General features: G+C 46.1%; 1 protein-coding gene across 8 annotated transcripts in view; it reads right to left on the bottom strand.

Annotated features, from left to right (window-relative positions):
* The window catches only part of casz1 (castor zinc finger 1), a 524,871-nt gene that overhangs the window by 177,535 nt on the left and 328,379 nt on the right, over positions 1 to 18,957 (bottom strand). For 7 of the 8 annotated variants that reach the window (XM_073032178.1, XM_073032184.1, XM_073032182.1 and 4 more), the window contains exon 4: positions 17,803 to 17,904. The exons of the other annotated variant lie outside the window; for it this stretch is intronic. The gene's annotated coding sequence lies outside the window, so the exon portion shown is untranslated. The remainder of the gene's footprint in view (positions 1 to 17,802; positions 17,905 to 18,957) is intronic. 8 annotated transcript variants of the gene reach the window in all.

Raw genomic sequence — 18,957 nt, 5'->3', positions numbered from 1 at the left:
CACCAATACAACACCTCCCCTCCCTCCCTCCCTCCCCTCTCTTGCCCACCAGTCTAAAGCATGTCCTAATCCAGGCCCACAGGAAGGTCACAACAAATGGTTTTCCGATTCACTGCCACTGAAATAATTTTGAGTATTAAACCCTGAATCTGCACTTTCTGTACTGAAAGCATCTCTAATTATTCCTGTGTCCTTGGGACAGACACCGATCCTTCACTGAAACAAACCCCCCCCCTCCCCATCACCAATCTGTTTTCAAAGCATGTCTGTCCTTTATTAAATTGTTTTCTTTTCCACATTATCAGTTACCATGGCGACCTCATCTCTCGGATTATTTGAATTTCATTATATCTATTGATTTGGGAGCATTTCATCTTTTTTATTGTTTTTCTGTCAATTTTGAAAACGAATAACCATCTAATTTGCGTCAGTGCTGATTACGTTTGTCCCTCAATAGAGGTCGGCAGCTGTGCCGCGGAAACAAATCAATGAAAAAACATCATAAAACTCGAAAGTACAATCTGCAGGAAATGGGTGACATTCCACGGTTGCCATGGAGAAGGCATCAAAATTTTGCTTTGTTGTAAATTTTAAACCTGCTTACTTTGGTTAATAATTTATGTAATTTTAGCATTATTTATAAATTTTTTAATAAGAAGCCTGGAGCAAAGTGGCCATTAACAAAACACACAGCTGTCCGATCGCTCGGCACAGATCAATTTCATTTTTATGACATGATAAAATGCTTTTAAAGCAATTTACACAAATATGGAAAATTTTTTAGCGACTTCATTAATTCATAAGGGGGGCAGGAACTCAGAAAACAAGAAGATGGTCTGGACCTAACTGGAATGGACTGAAAGTCCTTCAAACAAGGGCATAAAGTTTCAGCCCTGATGCATGCAGTCAAAGGCAATTTAGGATGCACCGCAACAATTTCTGCAGAAAATAACAGTGACGATCCAGCTCACTTGTTAGCGTATAAATGCATACGACTATCAACTATACGGAAATTCCAACTGCCCCCCCCCAACACACACCCCCTCCCCGCCCTCAACCACCATTAAATGCCTGGGACTTCCTCAGGCTGACTTTTTTTTTTTTTCGGAACAGCAAGCACAGGCTTATTCTATGATAAGTTTTATTGTTTAAGGATGACTTTCTTTAAAACGTTCAAACTTATGAAGTGGCTATTAGGAGAGTGCAGAATTTTAAGGTGATTGGAGGGAAGATAAGGGGATGTCAGAGGTAAGTTCTTTACAAAGAGAGTGGGGGCTGCAGGGAACTCCCTTCGAGGGGTGGTGGTGGAGGCAGATACTTTACAGGCTTTTATGAGCCTCTTAGGGATAGGGGTGACAGAAAAACAGAGGGATATTTAGGGTTAGATTGATCTTAGGGTAGGTTAAATGGTTAGCACACACTATGGGCCGAAAGGCCTGCACTGTACTGTAATGTCCATGTCTTCACTTCGCGCTGCTTTATCAGTCAGTGCCAGGGACTTCCTGCCAGCTTGGCTGTTCGCTTGTTACGATAAAGAGGACCATTTGGCCGTGCGCCTCCCTGAGGATTTCAGTGCCTACCCTGTCTCCGCGGGACCTGCACACTTGCCCTAGACCGTTCATGCCCTCTCACCGCACACCCTCCCTGGTGCTGAGCTTCCTTGCTGCTGGATAGTCAACCCCCCTTCGCTCCTCCACCTCTGCACTCAGCGCCCCAGGCCATTATTCCGAGGGTGTGCCCCGGTCACTGAGTCGGACAGGATGAAGGTTCATCAAATCAGAGGCACAGAGGGAGCAGGCCAGGTAAGAACGGCGGATGTCTTTCCCTGAAATACCTTAGGAAGTCTTTAATCCCGGTTTTACATCTGTGAGCTTTACTTGCTCTTTTCTACAATTTATTTAATTAATTGATTAAAAAATCGGACAGCTGTCAAGGGGGGAGCGGGGATTCGAACACGTGGCTGGATCGCCCATCCCTGTTGTGCATTATTAGCCTTGGAACATAGACCACAGCGTCCTGGCTGTGACTGAACAATTTATCTCTCCTTCAGTTCAGACTGGGGGTTTCTTTGCCCCAGGAGATGGCAGAGGCAGCACCCGCCTCTCATTGAGCCTGGAACAACACACAAGATGCTGGAGGAACTCAGAAGGTCAGGCAGCGTCTATGGAGGGAAATGGATGGTCAACGTTTCACGTTGGGATCCTTCATCAGGAGATTGTATGTCCTTCCCGCGAACGCGTGGGTTTCCTCCCACAGTCCAAGACATACCAGTTGGTAGGTTAATTGGTCATTGTAAATTGTCCTGTGATTAGACTAGGGTTAAATCGGTGGGTTGCTGGGTAGAGTGGCTCATTGGGCTGGAAGGGTCGCTGTATCTCTAAATAATAAAATAAAATAAAGCATCTCAGCCCCTATCGTCGTCTGTCCATTTCCCTTCACAGATGCTGCCTGACCTGCTCAGTTCCTCCAGAACTTTGTTAGTTTTGCTTGCAATTTCTTCCAAACTGATCAACATCCTAAATCATAAGAGTAACAATCAAAGAACAAGGCCATTCGGCCCACTGAATCCATGCTGACTGCCTTGTTTACCTTTATTTGCACAAACTCCCCTTTACCTTCCTCATAATTCTACTGCTCACCTATACACTAGAGGGAATCAGTAGTGGACAATTATCTATTAATCTGTGTGTCTTTGAAATGTGAAAAGGAATCTGGAGGGTCGCAGAAAATACGTGCACACTCCACATAGACAGCACCAGAAGCCGGGATTGTACATGGATCACTGGATCTGTGGGGAAGTGCGTCTCCACCAGCAATACCACTATGGAGAATGTAATAAGCAGGAATCTGTACAGTTCCCTTGAACACAAGGACAACGGACTGGGTTAGCATGTGAAGGACCTGGACAGACAGCTTGGGGAAAGGACTGAATTGAACAAATTCAACTATCTTCCTTCGGCCTTCAGCTCTCTCATCATGCACAGGGAGCAATCTGGGAGAGAGTCAGAGACACTCGCTGGCATTTCAATCCACTGTGCGTTAGTCGGACTGATTGTCGTCAGGGCAAGCAGACACAGGAAGGTAAGTGGCACACCGGGGCCGCTAACAGAGGGAGTGCCTCAAAACTCGAGTGACCTGGATTCAATCCTGATGTCGGCTGTCGCCTGTGTGGAGTTCACACGTTCTCCCCTGTGGGCTTCCTCCAGGCGATCTTGTTTCCTCCCACATCCCCAGGCTTACATTAGCTACTTGGTCTCTATAAATTGACCCCGATGTGTAGGTTCAAGATTCAAGATTGTTTAATGTCATTTCCGGTACACAACCGTAAAGGAGAACGAAATAATTGTTACTCTGGGTCCGATGCAGCACAGAAAAACGCAATAATAAAAACACAACAAACATAAATGAAGGATTACAGGGAGATTGGGGCTGAGAGGGAAAATGGATCAGCCATGATGGAATGGTGGAGCTGATTCGATGGGCCAAATGGCCTAATTCTGCTCCTGTAGCTTCTGGTCTAAATACATAAGATAGCTTATATACCCAGACTGATTGTAGGTCCATAAAGTGACTCTGACAGGAAATGATAAGTGTTGAATGGTTGGTTGTGTGGAGGCGTGGGTTAATGGCTGGAGGTGTTGATCAGCCTTACTGCTTGGGGAAAGTAACTGTTGAGGAAGGTGGGTGATAGAATAAGAGGGAAATTAGACAATGGGATTAGTGTAAACGGGTGGTTGGTACAGACTCAATGGGCCAAAGGGCCTGTCTCCCTTCTGTGTCATTCTCGAGCTTGACAGTAGCTGGGCCTCCTCGAGATTAAAATTTACTTATCACGTATACATGGAAACAGACTGTGAAATGCGTCACTTGTGTTAACAACCAATATACCCAAGTGTGTGGTGGGGGCAGCCCACAAATGTCGCCACACATTCCAGATCCTTTCAGTGAGGCCATGGATACTCTTTCCTCTACCTGTCCGCTACCCCCCCCACCCCCAACCCCAATTCCCCTGACTCCCAAAACTCTATCAATCTCAGGCACGGATATATTGATTGGGTGAACCTTTGTAAATCCTTGGATTTCTGTCCTCAAAAGCTGCAAAGACTGAGAACAGTAATTTCTCCTTGAACGCTGAGCCCTTGTGACAACGATCCCTGCTCAGTTCAAGAGCGCAGTGCCGAGTGGTTCCTACTGCTGCCTTGCCTGTGAGCAAATAAAGGCCACCAAGGTTTAACGAGGTGACCCGACAGAAGCGGAGTTTGACCTCCCTACCTTTGCTCCCGCCGCACTCCCCCTGCCCGATCTACCCCGGCGGCCTGACAGCCAAGACGTGATTTAATGAGTACATCATTTTGAAATGAAACACCTCGGAAACCATCAACAGAGATTAATATCAAAAACAGTCTGAGGTCTCTCCTTGCATTTTAATATCTCTTCAGTGCCGGCAGCTGGATTAGACAGGGGAGCTTCGAGGGTTAACAATCCCCAGGGGTGCTATCAGTGCGAGAGACAGCAGTCACTCGGGTGGTGTTCCGAGCTGAAATTTGACAACTGGCCCCTAACTGACTGACAGCCGACCTTTAATGAGATTACTGTCGATAAACAGATTGTGTCCCTTTTCTCTGCCGTGGAATGACTTTGCCTGGGTGTCACTAAAAATTAATCTGGTGACGTGAAGGACGTTGGAAGTCAGTTCTGTGTTCTTAGAAACCCTTGCACCCCTCATGATCCACATGAGGCCCTGGTACCCAGGTTAATCGTGGGAAGCTACCAACCGTCAATAGATTCTTAATGAACAACTGCGTGATTCTTCACAAGCGTCCAAGTATCACTCAATATTGTGGAATTTTTTTAAAGAGCAATTTAATGTGGATTTATATGGCCCCAGTATCACAGGCATGGGAGGTCTATTCAACACCCCTATGCTTGCCCAATTACATAGGTATACAACAGTACGACACAATACAAGCCTTTCAGCACACAGTGTTTAACCTACTCAAAGATCAATCTAACTCTCCCCTCTTAGATAACTCTCCTTTCCTTTTCATCCGTGTGAGTCCCTTAAATGTTTCTAATGTACCGTGCTGAGCATTCTAACTGGCTGTATCACCGTCCGGTGTGGGAAGGGGTCTACTGCACAGGGTCGAAAGAAGCTGCGGAGAGCTCCATCGTGGGCACCAGCCTCCTTAGCATCCAGGACATCTTCCATGAGTGGTGCCTCAAAAAGGCGGCATCCATCACCAAGGACACCCATCACCCAGGACGTGCCCTCTTCTCATTGCTACCATCAGGAAGGAGACACAGGAGACTGTAGGACTGAAGGCACACACTCAACAGTTCAGGAACAGCTTCATCCCCTCTGCCATCTGATTTCTGAACAGACATTGAACCCATGAACACTACCTCACTACTTTTTTTTTTATTTTTCCACTACTTATTCAATTTAACTGCTTTATATACGTACTTCCTGTAAAGCATGTTGTTTTTCTATTATGTATTACATTGTACTGCTGCCGCAAAGACAACAGACTTCATGACAATGATATTAAGCCTGATTCTGCATCTGCCTCTATGAACACCACTGGCAAGGCATTCCACACGCTCACCACTCCCTGTAAACTAAATACCTCTGACACCCTCCTATACCTTCCTCCAATCACCTCAAAGTTATGCCCTCTCGTATTAGCCATTTCTGCCCTGGGAAAAGTCTCAGTCTATCCCTCTTATTCTCTTGTATATCTCTATCAAGTCACCTCTCATCCTCCTTCACTCCAAAGAGAACAGCCCTCAACCTTTCCTCATAAGACACGCTCTCTAATGCGAGCAGCTCTGACGGCGAGGTGGAGATGTGTCTCTACCAAAGGAGGTGTTTGACGCTCCTTCCCTCTGCCAGCCTGCAGGTCACCCCTGGGCAAGGTGTAGTACCTGCTTAGCCCCCCCAGATCAGGGTCATGTGAAGCCAAGGGAGCAGGTGGTGGATTGTATGAGGAGCTGATACATATCACAAGTCCTGTTTATGTAACCACTGACACCAGGCAGACAATCTCTGAAGAGTGTTGATAATGGCTGGGGTTACCCATCCTGTAAAGACACTGCCCAGAAGAAGGCAATGGCAAGCCACTTCTGTAGAAAAATTTGCCAAGAACAATCATGGTCATTAATTGCCCATAACACGGCACATAATGATGGTGATGAATCCAAGCAGCATTCTGGTAAATCTGCTCTGCACCCTCTCTAAAGCTTCCACATCCTCCCTTTAATGAGGTGACCTGAACTGAACACAATATTCCTAGCGCAAACACGAGGAAATCTGCAGATGCTGGAAATTCAAGCAACACACACACAAAATGCTGGTGGAACGCAGCAGGCCAGGCAGGATCTGTAGGGAGAAGCACAGTCGATGTTTCGGGCCGAGACCCTTTGACAGTCCTGACGAAGGGTCTCGGCCAGAAACGTCGACTGTACTTCTCCCTACAGATGCTGCCAGGCTTGCTGCGTTCCACAATATTCCTAGTGTGGTCATAGTTTCCCACGGAGCAGCGGGAATGGAATATCCAGCCCATCGTGCACTCTGCTTCCGGTGCAGAGTGTTAACTCTGCGGATGGTTTTAATCGCTTCAGTTTTGCATTAGCCACACGTCGTGGAGCTAGTCTGCATGTTTTCCAAAATGGAGAAGAGGGGAGAGGGATCTGGATCGGAATCAGAATCAGATTTAATATCATCAATTGCGAAATTTGTTGTTTTGCGACACAGTGCAGAGCAACATATAAGATATTCTATAAATGACAGCAAGAAATATATAAATAAGTAGTTCAAAAAGACAGCAAAAATAGCGAGGTAGCGTTCATGGGCTCAGGATTCAGGGGATCTGCCTCTGTCAGTTCTGCACATAGCTAATTCTTCTGGCATCAGGCCAATTAAAAAAAAAACACACTCCAAATCTCTGGGAGCAGAAGTGACAGCAACTCCTTCCTCGCAAACCTGAATTCGCCTTGTTTGGAAATGCAGTGGGTCCCAGTCTCTCAGAGAGGCCCTTAATCCGCCTGACAAGGTACAATGCTTCCAAAAGGACCACTAAAGGTGCCCCAGTCTGGGACGCAGGGTACCCCCCCCCCCCACCCACCCCACCATCCCGCCCAAGAACGTCACCGACAGCTTTGGTTTGCCAAAGTGCTACCTGCTTTCGAGACGATGAGCAAAGAGCAAATATTTGATGTATAGTCGAGAGCTCAGGGGAAAATATTGATGTGTGTGAAGATAAGGGTCCTCTTACAGATGAATAATACTGTGCTGTAAAAGGATATAGAATTCTGTCCTCAGTTCTCTGCAGTGAAAGTTGATCCGGTTAGGAGGATTCCCCCATTATTTCCCTGTTTCATTGGCAGGACTCACAATCACTGACAGGAAGCGGGCGTTTATTACGTCCCAACTGCTCTTTGAGTCGAGTTATTTGGAGATACAGCACTCCACAGGTCCTCCTTGCCCAACGAGCCACAGTGCTCAGCGATCCACCTATTCAACGCCGGCCAATTTTCAACCGGTACATCTTCGGAACGTGGGAGGAAACCGTGGCAACCTGGGGAAAGCCACGCACTCACGGGAAGAGAGTACAGCGGCTGCCGGAACTGAACTCCTAGCTCCGATGGCCTGAGCTGTAATAGCGTCTCGCTAACCGCTGAGCAACCACGGTGCCCTCTGAACTCAGTGATCTCAGAGGGGACTTGCTGTGATCACAGGGGCAAGTTCCAGTGACAGCGTAGTGGTCGTGACATCAGTTACCGCTCTGTGATTTAGAGGCACGCATCTAATGAAACAGTATTCTGTCCTCCAATAACATTTATATGGGATTTTGTTTTCTGTTTGTAATAATCAGGGGAGCCCCAGTAGTTCAAAGGTCAAAGTAAATCTATTATCCAAGTACATATATGTCACAACTACTACTCAGATCGCTTTCAAATTCAAATTTGAAGTGATTACTTTCAAATCTCTTACTATCTTTCCTTTCAGTTAGTCCTGACGAAGGGTCTTGGCCCGAAACGTCAACGGCGCTTCTCCCTATAGACGCTGCCTGGCCTGCTGCGTTCCTGTTGCTACTCAGAAGTTCATTTCCTTGCAGGCATTCACAACACAACAAGGAAGCACGAAAGAGTCAACAAGAAACTAAACACTAAGACGGACAAACAACCTTTGTGCAAAAGACCACAAACTGTGCAAATATTTTAAAAAAACGAGAAGTAGAGAAAGAGAAACTAGAAACCATCCAACACATTACAGGATCCTGTAGCAGTTTAACTCAATCTGATTGCCTACGCAGGCTCAATCAAGTGGCAAACGTTATTCATCAAAATCTTGCTTTAACGTACAAACTCAAAAAAGACAGCATCCCTTACTATAAATACGAGCTTGATCCAGTTTTAGAGTCAGACTCCTACAAACGATATTACCACCAATCCATTATTACAGCCAGGACAAGCTATAATAACCATCTGGATATAATGTTACAGGATAAACAAGCAAGCACAACTTACTTAATAGATATCGCCATTCCAAACACACATTACATACGGAAATCAATCAGTAAAAAGCACCAGACAAATCCTGAATTAAAAGAGGAAATTGAAAGACTTTGGAATATGAACAGGGTATACACTGTCCCAATAGTAACATCTACATCTGGTATCATCCCAAAGTCACCACACAATAACATTAAACAATTAGGCCTGCACAGCAATACTTATGTAAATATCGTCACCAAAGCACAATACTAACTACCAATAGAAGAGTCTGACAGTTCCTAGCAATTGAGGAATGAGCGAGGTTGACTATGTCCTTGCCTCAGGTTTTACCAGCCTGAGCTGAGAATTAAAAACATAATAAATAGACAGTAAATATCGAGAACACGAGTTGAGAGTGAGTCCGTAGCTTTGGTGAGATATAGACAAGGGTACAGGTAGATAGGGATGGTGGTGATGTTTCAGTGGGTGTTACAGACAGTGTCCAGGAGCATGTAAAGATAAAAGAGAAAGATGAGCTTTATTTGTCACGTGTACCTCGAAACACACAGTGAAATGCGTCGTTTGCGTCATTGACCAACACAGTCCGAAGATTGTACGATCGGAAGCTCGCAATTTTTGCCTTGATTCTGGCACCAACGTAGTGTGCCTTCAGCTTACATAGAAGAGTGGTGTATGGCTAAGTGGTTAAGGCATTGGACTAGCGATCTGAAGGTCGTGAGTTCGAGCCCCAGCGGAGGTAGTGTGTTGTGTCCTTGAGCAAGGCACTTAACCACACATTGCTCCAGTCCACCCAGCTGAAAATAGGTACTGGCAAAATGCTGGGGGTTAACCTCACGATAGACTGGCGTCCTATCCAGGGAGGGAGTCTCATACTCAGTCGCTTCACGCCACAGAAACCGGCATAAACACTGGCCTGATGAGCCTATAAGGCTTGGGACAGACTTTAACTAACTTACATAGAACATAGAAAATCTACACTCCTACAGCCCACAATGTTGTGCTGACCATGTAACTTACTCCAGAAGCTGCCTAGAATTTCCCTACCGCAGAGCCCTCTACTTTTCTAAGCTCCATGTACCTATCTAAGAGTCTTTTAAAAGACCCTATTGTATCCTCCTCCATCACCTTCGCTGGCAGTGCACTACCGTCTGTGTGAAAAACTTACCTCTAACATCCCCCTTGTACCTACTTCCAAGCACTTTAAAACTATGCCCCTAACCTTAATTTGTACGTCTTTGGGATGTGTTTTGCAAGCTACAAGCAGGGTATTGCAGTGTAGGGGTATGTAGGGATACAAACTATCTAGGGAATATGGATATGGAGGGAGAGGGACTGATCAGAATTTTGGGGGAGGTGCAGTCAGCTAAATAAATTTCACACATTTAGGGGTACTGGAGATGTAGGAAGTCCAGGGCTTGGGGGTGTATGGAAAATCCAGGACTGCGAGGGAGTGAGGGGGATAAGGAGAGTCGAGGAGTGAGGGGGGATAGGGAGAATTGAGGGCAAGAGGTACAGGGAGAGTTCAGAGGTGGGGATGGATATAGAGAGCTCAAGGGGCAGACAGAGGGCTCAGAGGGGGGGGGGGGGAGGATGGAGAGTTCAGAGGTAGGGTTGGAGATAGAGAGCTCAAGAGGCAGATCGAGAGTTCAGATGTGGGGAGGATGGAGTGTTCAGGCGTGAGGACTAAATGGAGAATGCAGGGGAAAGGGGCTGAAAATGAGGACCTGGAAGTGAAGGGAGGGGGGTGGAAATATGGAGGCCCGGGGAAACCAGTAAAGATAGGGACTTCAAGGTAGGTGGGAACATTCTGCATCCGTGGTCGATATTGTGCTCTCTGCCGCCGGGGTACTGGAAGCACCCTACCCAGGGGCAACCCCACACACAACTCCCTGCCAGCAACCACACACCAATCCCTCCCTGCCAAACATGCCCAGTACTGGAGATGGGCAGCCTCCCGAGAGCGCGTGGGGGAACGGGACAGAGGGCACCGAGATCCCCATCACTCAGTGTAGCCGGAGTGGCCCCCCCTCGCTGTTTGCTTGCATTTCTCCCCTCTCACTGGAGGTCCCTAATATCACAGAACATGTTGGATCAACAAAATATAATTGTATCTGAGAAAGTGATCTATGTGCCAAGCCCTCCCATCTCCAATTAAGAATATTAATTTTTAATAAGCTTCGTCACATTGTTGATGCAACCAAAACGAGCAGGAAATAAACGATAATAAATTAGAAGCCATCTCGCCTTCACAGCCTGCAGATAATGAGGAGGGACTGCGATCTCCTGCTGGCAAATTCTTTGCACTTCAAAGTTTTTCTCCAAGATTCAGAAAATTAATCCTATGCTACACTTATCGGGGTAAAATGGAGCTGAACTCGAGTCTTATTTAATCTAATTTTTAAAAATTTCGTTTGGTGGCAGGGCAGCATAAATTCAATTACAGCTTCTGAAACAAAACATACCTAAAAATATCACACCTCGCCATTACAGCCCAGGCATTTCACCTTAAGAATCCTATTTAATCTTCATTCCAAGAATTCCCAATTTCAGCTCTGCGCTTATTTATGGCAGACAACGCGTGTTCTGTATTCGGGGTCATCAGGCAACAGCCCGTCTGCAGGGCCAAGACTAATCCGACGTAATTTTTAATGAAATTTATATTGTGGTGCTTTGCATGCGGGGAGCGTGTGATGGCACCGCTGAGGGGGAAGACCATCTATTACCCCGTCAGCGGAAGAAATTGGATCTTGCTGTGCCCCACTATGCAGGTGCCAAATGAAGCACCGGACACCAGAAGCAGGCCCTTGGTGGCTCAGAGATACAGCTCTCAGGAGAAGCCTGACATTCCTGGGATAACCCGTGCTTCAAACTTCAGAGTAAATTTATTATCAAAGTACGTACATGATACCATATACTACCATGAGATTCATTTTCTTGCGGGTAGGTACGGGGGAAAAAAGTACGGTACAATCTTATGAGCAGACAGACGCCAGTGTGAAAAAGATGACAAACTGAGCAAATAAAAAAAATAATACTGAGGGCAGGAGTTGTAAAGAGTCCTTGAAGTGAGTCTGTGGAATCAGTTCAGGGTTGAGGTGAGTGAAGTTATCCACACTGGTTCAGGAGCCTGATGGTTGTGGGGCAATTACTGCTCCTGGACCTGGTGGTGTGGTTCCTGAGGCTTCTCTTGTCCAAGCCAGTGTGGATGCCTGGATCTTCACTGACTACCTCGGTTGGTACCTGCATGGTGCTTCACAACATTACCTTTCCTGGACTTCAGGTCTTGTTGTTGGGACCAGTGTCTATCCCTCACCGCCCATGAGAAACTGGTGGTGGGCATCGATTCTGAACTGCTGCAGTCCCCCAGTCAACGGGCTCCCACTGTCTCGTTGAGTTGGGAGCCTGACGAAGGACAATTATACTTTGGCAACAACACACACAAATGCCAGAGGAACTCAACATCTATGGAAATGAATAAACAGTCCCCATTTCGGGCCGTGACCCTTCTTCGGGACTGAGAAGGAAGTGAGTAAGATGCCAGAATGTTTTGTTGCAGGTCAGGATGGTGTGGAGCTTGAAAGGAACTTGTGGACGATAGCGTCCCTCAACTCTCCAGATGGCCGCAGAATTCACAGGTTAAGTAGCCACAATGGATGGTGTACAGACCCAAGATACAAGATTTTAAGATGAAAGTTCACTTAACACGCTCAGTATCGAAACATACACCGAAATGTTTGTGTTAACCAGCAACAGTGTGCTAGTCACGGAGGGAACATTGGTTCATTGGAACATTGGTGGGGCACCGGTCAAGTTTAGGCCTGAACAGCGTTGAGCTTCAGTGCTATCGGAACCTCACTTATCCAGAATATTCTGTGACAGAGAAGGGGATCCCCATCCCATTAATGCGGCTGGTCTCCAAATGTGAAAGAGCGACGTGTTAATCCACTCCACCAGCCAGTTCCCTTGCATTCGTCATCTCAACCACACAGCTGTTTTATTTTTTCCATTCATTCCTTCAGATCTTTGATTTAATCAATGCCCTACTTGATTTAGAGTTACAGAGTTGTACAATGCTACAGCCCAGGGACAGGCCCTTCGGTCCATCTAGTTTGTGCCGAACTGTTATTCTACCGAGACAGATCGACTCACACCCGGACTCAACAGCCCTCCTATCCATGTACATAGAACAGTACAGTTCAGGAACAGGCCCTTTAAATTACCAATTAAATTAGTAATCAAATGGCCAACAAGGCTAATACTTTCTGCATACACAATATCCATGTCCTTCCATATTCCTCACATTCACGTGCCTATCTAAACATCTCTTAAAAGTCCGTGTCCAAGTTTCTCTTCAATGTTGAAATTGAACCCACACCTACCACATCTGCTGACAGCTCTTTCCACACCCTGACTGAAAAGTGCTCCCTCAGGTTCCCCTTAAACATTTCAACTTTCCCACTTAACTTACGACCTCTAGTTCTAGCTTCCTCCAACCTCAAATAAAGAACCCAGTTTTGTTTTACGCAGACATTAGCACAGATCCAGAGGTATTTTGGTGTGCGTTGCAGCCGTATTAGCTGCTTGTATTCAACTGCTTTTGAGTTTCCATTTTCATTTCATGGCCGCCCCTTTTCACAGACCTGCAAACTCTTTGGTACGTCGGTGGAGCAACATCCCAAGGCTGGCAGACTGCGGGCATGTACGGTTCCATTTCCAACACTCTCTGCCACTTGAGCCAGCAACTCTCTGACGTACCTTCATGCACTAATGTGACTGAATCTGGGAAAGGCCTTTGGAATCTGGGAAGGAAGGGAGAGGAGCTGCTACAGCTGATCAGAGGCAGAGATTAGTGACTAGAAAATGCTGAGATGATCTTGGAAGGAGACGCCAGGCTCACACTGACACCTCCAATCACGGCTGAACAGCTTCCCCCGAGTTCACTTGTTCTTCAAAGCTCAAAGTAAATTTAGTCCCAAAGTACCCATTGTATGTCACCACAGGGCCATAAGACATAGGAGCAGAATTAGGCCATTTGGCCCATTGGGTCTGCTCCATCATGGCTGGTGTATCATCCCCCTCAACCCCATTCTCTACCTTGAGAGTCATTTTCTTGCTGGCCTATGCGGTATTGGAGGCTCTCCGTTGACCAGGGTTGACCATGTGTCCTAGCTGTCTAGATACGCAGGCAGGACAGTATGATGTGGAGAGCAAGCTCCCCCTCTCCACGTGGCTGATGAATTCAAAGGAATGGCAGAGACTGATACAGTCTGGCACCAGCAGCATCTCGGGAGTTGCCGGTCAGCGCTGAACCCAACGTAGGACTTACTTAGGGACCCCAGCTCCGGACTTTTCCCTTGGGTTTTACCCCTGAACCTCTCCCCATGAGTGAGCAAGGCAGCAGACGTTTGAAATTAGAGTTGTCCTTCTCCTAAATGAGCTGCCAACCACAACTAATGAGCCCCATCTGCCCAGAACAACTGGTTTTAAAGGCAAGAGTAACCTGCCATTGCCCCTTCTCTTGTCAGTAGAAACAGTTCCAGTGGCTTAGTAGCTAAACCACACGTGAAGGGCAGGAGCTGGACTTGGTTGTCAGAAACTCTTTGAGAGGCATGTCATTGGGAGCTTTTAATAGGTAGTGGGAACTTGTCCCCATTACCACTCCTCCCCCTGGCATGGCTATGACAACCTTAAGGCATTCACAATAAAATAAAGGAGTTCAATAGAATCAATGAAAAACGACACACGAAGACAGACAAACAATGTGCAAAAATAGACAAACTGCAAATAATAGCAATAATCACAGTAAGCCTGGCTCAGAGTTGGAGACCTCTCCCCAGAAACAGAGGGGCTTCTTGTGGCAATACAGGATAGGGTGGTTATCACAAAAAAAAAAATCAAAAATACAATAAAAGACCAATAAATTCAAGGCGATAAATGTAGAAATTACCAAGAAAAACCAGAAACAATCTAACAGATTGCAGGATCCCATAGCAGTTTAACTCAATCTGATTACTTACACAAGCACAAACAAGTGGCAAGCGTCATTCACCACCATCTTGCTTTAAAATGCAAATCATAAAGAGACCCCATGGCTCACCATAAATACAATCCTGATCCAGTTTTAGAGTCAGACTCCTACAAATTATATTACGACTGATCCATTATACAGATAGGACAATCTATAATAACTATCCAGATATAATGTTACAGAATAAACATGCAAGAACAACTTACTTAACAGATACAGCCATTCCCAACACACATAACTTACAGAAATCAATTAGTAAAAAACACCAGAAATATGCTGAATTAAAAGAGGAAATTGAAAGACTATGGAATATGAACAGGGTATACATTGTCCCAATAGTAATATCTACAACTGGTATCATCCCAACGTCACTACACAGTAGCATTAAACAATTAGGCCTGCACAGTAATATTTATGTAAATATTGTCAGGAAGCCACAATACTACCACTAGAATAGTCTGAAAGTTCCTATCAATTCAGAAATGAGTGTGGTTGGCTATGTCCATACCTCAGGTTTTACAAGCTTGAAAAGAAAATAGAATACAATAATAATAAATAATACTGAGAACATGAGTTTTGAGTCTGTGAAGGTTGCGGAATCAGTTCCACCATTCCCTGGATGTGCATTTACATGTCTAAATACTTCATAATGCCACTGTCAGGGCTGCTTCAACCACCACTCTTTGGGTTCCTCCCTCCCTCCCTCCCTTGTCCAATAACCGGATGAGAGGCCCTCCTTTTCTTAGCTTCATGTGACTGTTCCCCCAGAGTAACCAATCAAGCACGGACAAGAGCGAATCTGCTGATGCTGGAAATCCGAGCCTGCGCTGTTTCCCCAAGCACCTCCCGTGGCCAAAGTGAAAATTCCCGTGGTCCTGGATGCCCGGGGGGTAAAAATGGAAAGAGATTCCATCCGCCTGGAATTCTGTTCACTTTGGTCCAGTACTCAATCCCTGCCAGTGTCCCACATAGGACACATTGAAATCCAGCCCCCCACCTTCTTATAAGAAACAGCAGCAGAAGTAAGTTTTTCATCTATGCCATGTGTTAGATCATGGCTGATCCTATACATCAGGACTACTTTCCTCCAGTAACACCACTCCCATGGATTCCCTGATGTCTGAAAATCCACCCATCTCTTTCCCAGTGATGACACCGCAGTGCTGGTGACTAGCATGGTGCTTTGGATGGCACCAGGAAACCATCTTTATTATCCCCACTACCTCTTCTCCATTCTGTGGCCTGCACTACTGAATCCATGCCTCCAGCTCCCTCTTCTTCACCTTCGACCGGATTTTCTGCATGGTCACTGAAAGATCAAAATGCCTTCTGAGACCCTGCAAAAATGTTCTGAATTTTTGTTAGTCTATGGCAGAGTTTCCCAATCTGGGGTCTACAGGCCTAATGCTTAATGCTATTGGTCAATGGGATAAAAAAGATTGGGAACCGCTGGCCTACGGGGACATTTCCATAATCTGCATTTTCTTATTGTGTAGAAGGAGGCTATTCGGCCCATCATGTCTTTGCTGGTTCCCATTCCACCATTAGGCTTCCTCTCCACTTCCCCATCAACTCTTCTCCCCTTAGATTCAACCACTCGCCTACAACATGTGTCACGAGGAAACTGGAGCACCCTGGGGAATCCCACTTGTTCACAAGGAGAAGATGCAAGCGGCGTGCAGACAGCAGCTGAGTTTGGGATGGAATTAGAGTCTCTGGAGTTGGGAGGTTGCAGCTCCACCACCACACAGCCCGACCGTACCCAATCCCTTAATTAATAAACCTCTCACTTCTGAGATCAATTAACGACTAACATGGATGATTGCCACGCTAGTGTCGTGGTTAGTGTGATGCTATTACAGATGGCGATGTTCCAGAGTTCAGGGTTCAATTCCAGCGCCATCTGTAAAGATTTTATACATTTCCCCCCATGAACGCATGGGTTTCCTCCTGGTGCTCCGATTTCCTCCCACAGTCCAAAGACGTACCAGTGAATTGGTTATTTGGTCATTGTAAATTGTCCTGTGATGAGGCTAGGGTTAAATAGGTGTGGAGCGGCTCGTTGGCCTGAAAGGGCCTGTTTCACGCTGTATGTCTAAATAAATAGAAATAAAATAAATGACTGCTCATTCCGAAGTTATGCAGAGCCGTAAAGTTGTACAGCACAGAAACAGGCCCTTTATCCTTTATACACATCCACAATAACCCAATTTGGCCACTTAAGGATTGTATCCTTCTATGCCTTCCTCTTTGTGTTAAGATCCAGCTAAGTCACATCAGCCTTAAGTTCTCTACACGAGTTACATTTTCACAAAGTGACATGAGATCGATAAATTTCATGTTAAGTTTGCTTGTCATCGAGGGGGTGCCGGTGAAATTTCTGCAACAATAGAGTCATGGAAACTGGTTCTTCTGCCCAAATCGTCCACGCTGATCATGGAGCCCACCTATTGTAAGATAACCTCATTTGCCTTGTATCCTTCTAAACCTTTCTGATCTGGATAATTAGCCCAATGTTTTTTTATATGTTGTTAATGTATCTGCCCCACCAACGCTTTGGCAGGCGGGCTAAACCAGGTGAGAGTAGTCGGCAGCCTCATACCCCAGTGAGATAGGAACACGCCTATCCCAGCACGAAGTTATCTCTGACGGTCTAAGTAGATGAGACCTACAGTGAGATCCAATGGCCAGGAAGGCAGTTCTGCAGCGCTCCGTGAAGAGCGAAGGACATGACAAGGCACAGAAGACATCATGGTCATCCTCTGCATCCTAGGAAGACCCCAATTGTGATGACTACTTATTCCACTGGACCTGGACCTCCGAGGTTGAGAGAGTGGAACTGCCCCAGGGCAACAGGTTTTCCGTCTTAAAAACTCTCCCGCCTGGGTTTCAGAAAACCGTTATCATTGGACGAGATGGACAAACAATCAATCACCTGCCTCAATTACTTCCTTTCGCAGCCCGTTCCACACATGCACCACCCTCTGTGTGAAGAAATTGCCTCACAGCATTCGCTTACTTCAAGGATAATTTATTTGCTGCTACTTTCAGTCTGAGGTTAGGATAAAGAACGATGATCGCTGGTTACTTGATTCGCATCGTGGGGACTGAATTGTTTAAGTGCGAGGGAGAATGGGCCATCTTTATCAATGAAACACATCCTTATCAATGGAATTCAGGCAGCACAACACTCAGCTTCTCAACACAAAGTACAACGCCGGGTGAGGAGAAACAGCAAGCAGCTGGGTGGAAGTTACCTGCTCATCGACGACTTCTGAAATGAGACGAAATCCTGGTTCACTTCATTTGACATGGACCTGAGAGACCTCAGTCACCGCAGTCAGATCCTTCACCGTGAGCTGGGGAGAGATTGAGGCATCTTCAGTACAATTTACTGTGCAATGTAAATGCATTTTCGTAGTATGTACACGTTACCAGGAGATACAGCTCAGTAGCCCGGACCAGTGAATCTATGCCACCCAATTACACCATGTGATTCGCTTACTTTTGTACGCGGAGGATGGCATTCCTCTCCATGCATCAGGTGGGCAACTTTGCCAGTTCTTTAGCATTTTGTCTGTTTTTTGAAAATGAGCTCGATGCTCAACCCAGTATGGATGGAAAGTGTGCAAGGAGCTGGCCGGATTCGAACCTGGGACCTCGACGTCAGGTGCTGATGCCACTACTCCACCGGCACTACACAAGCACTCAGTCGTAGGGAGAACGTATAAACTCCTCACAGGTAGCGGCAGAATTGAACTCGGGTACCAACCAGCCCACCATGCCATCCACTTCCTTGAGATTCATTTTCTTGCAGGGAAAAAAAATAAGTACTACAGAAATGCAGGCAGATCCTGCCCAAGGAACACTTGAACCTTCCTGGAATGATCAGATTTGCACTTTATTGAAAGCAAAGTGCCAGAATTTGACAGTCAGATGTAAGTCATCCCATTGAACTGATGAGACATTAACACAGACAAAATGCTGGAGGAACTGAGCAGGTCAGGCATCATCTATGGAGGAGAATAAAGAATCGATGTTTTTGGGCCGAGAATTGGAAAGGAAGGGGGAATAAGCCAAAATAAGAAGGTGGGGGCAGGAGTACAAGCTGGTGGGCGATAGGTGAGACCAGGTGGGAGGGCAGGTAGGTAGATGAGGGAGGGGAGATGACATGACATGCTGGGAGGTGATAGGCGGAGAAGGTAAAGGGCTGAAGAAAAAGGAATTTGTCAGAAAACATCGACGTCCATCGGCACAGCCTGATTTGCTGGGGCCTGCATTTTGTGTGTGTTACTCTGGATTTCCAGCATCTGCTGAATCTAGCATGAAGGAGAGAGAAAGTTTTTAAATGAGTACATCTTTTAAAGTGACTCATGACTGGGAATCATCTAGAACTGCTTCTTGGACCAGTC

This window comes from Hemitrygon akajei, chromosome 29 (assembly GCF_048418815.1).
Source record: "Hemitrygon akajei chromosome 29, sHemAka1.3, whole genome shotgun sequence".
Taxonomy (NCBI): Eukaryota; Metazoa; Chordata; class Chondrichthyes; order Myliobatiformes; family Dasyatidae; genus Hemitrygon; species Hemitrygon akajei.
Note: the sequence above shows the minus strand (reverse complement) of the source record. Positions and strands in the feature narration are given on the sequence as shown.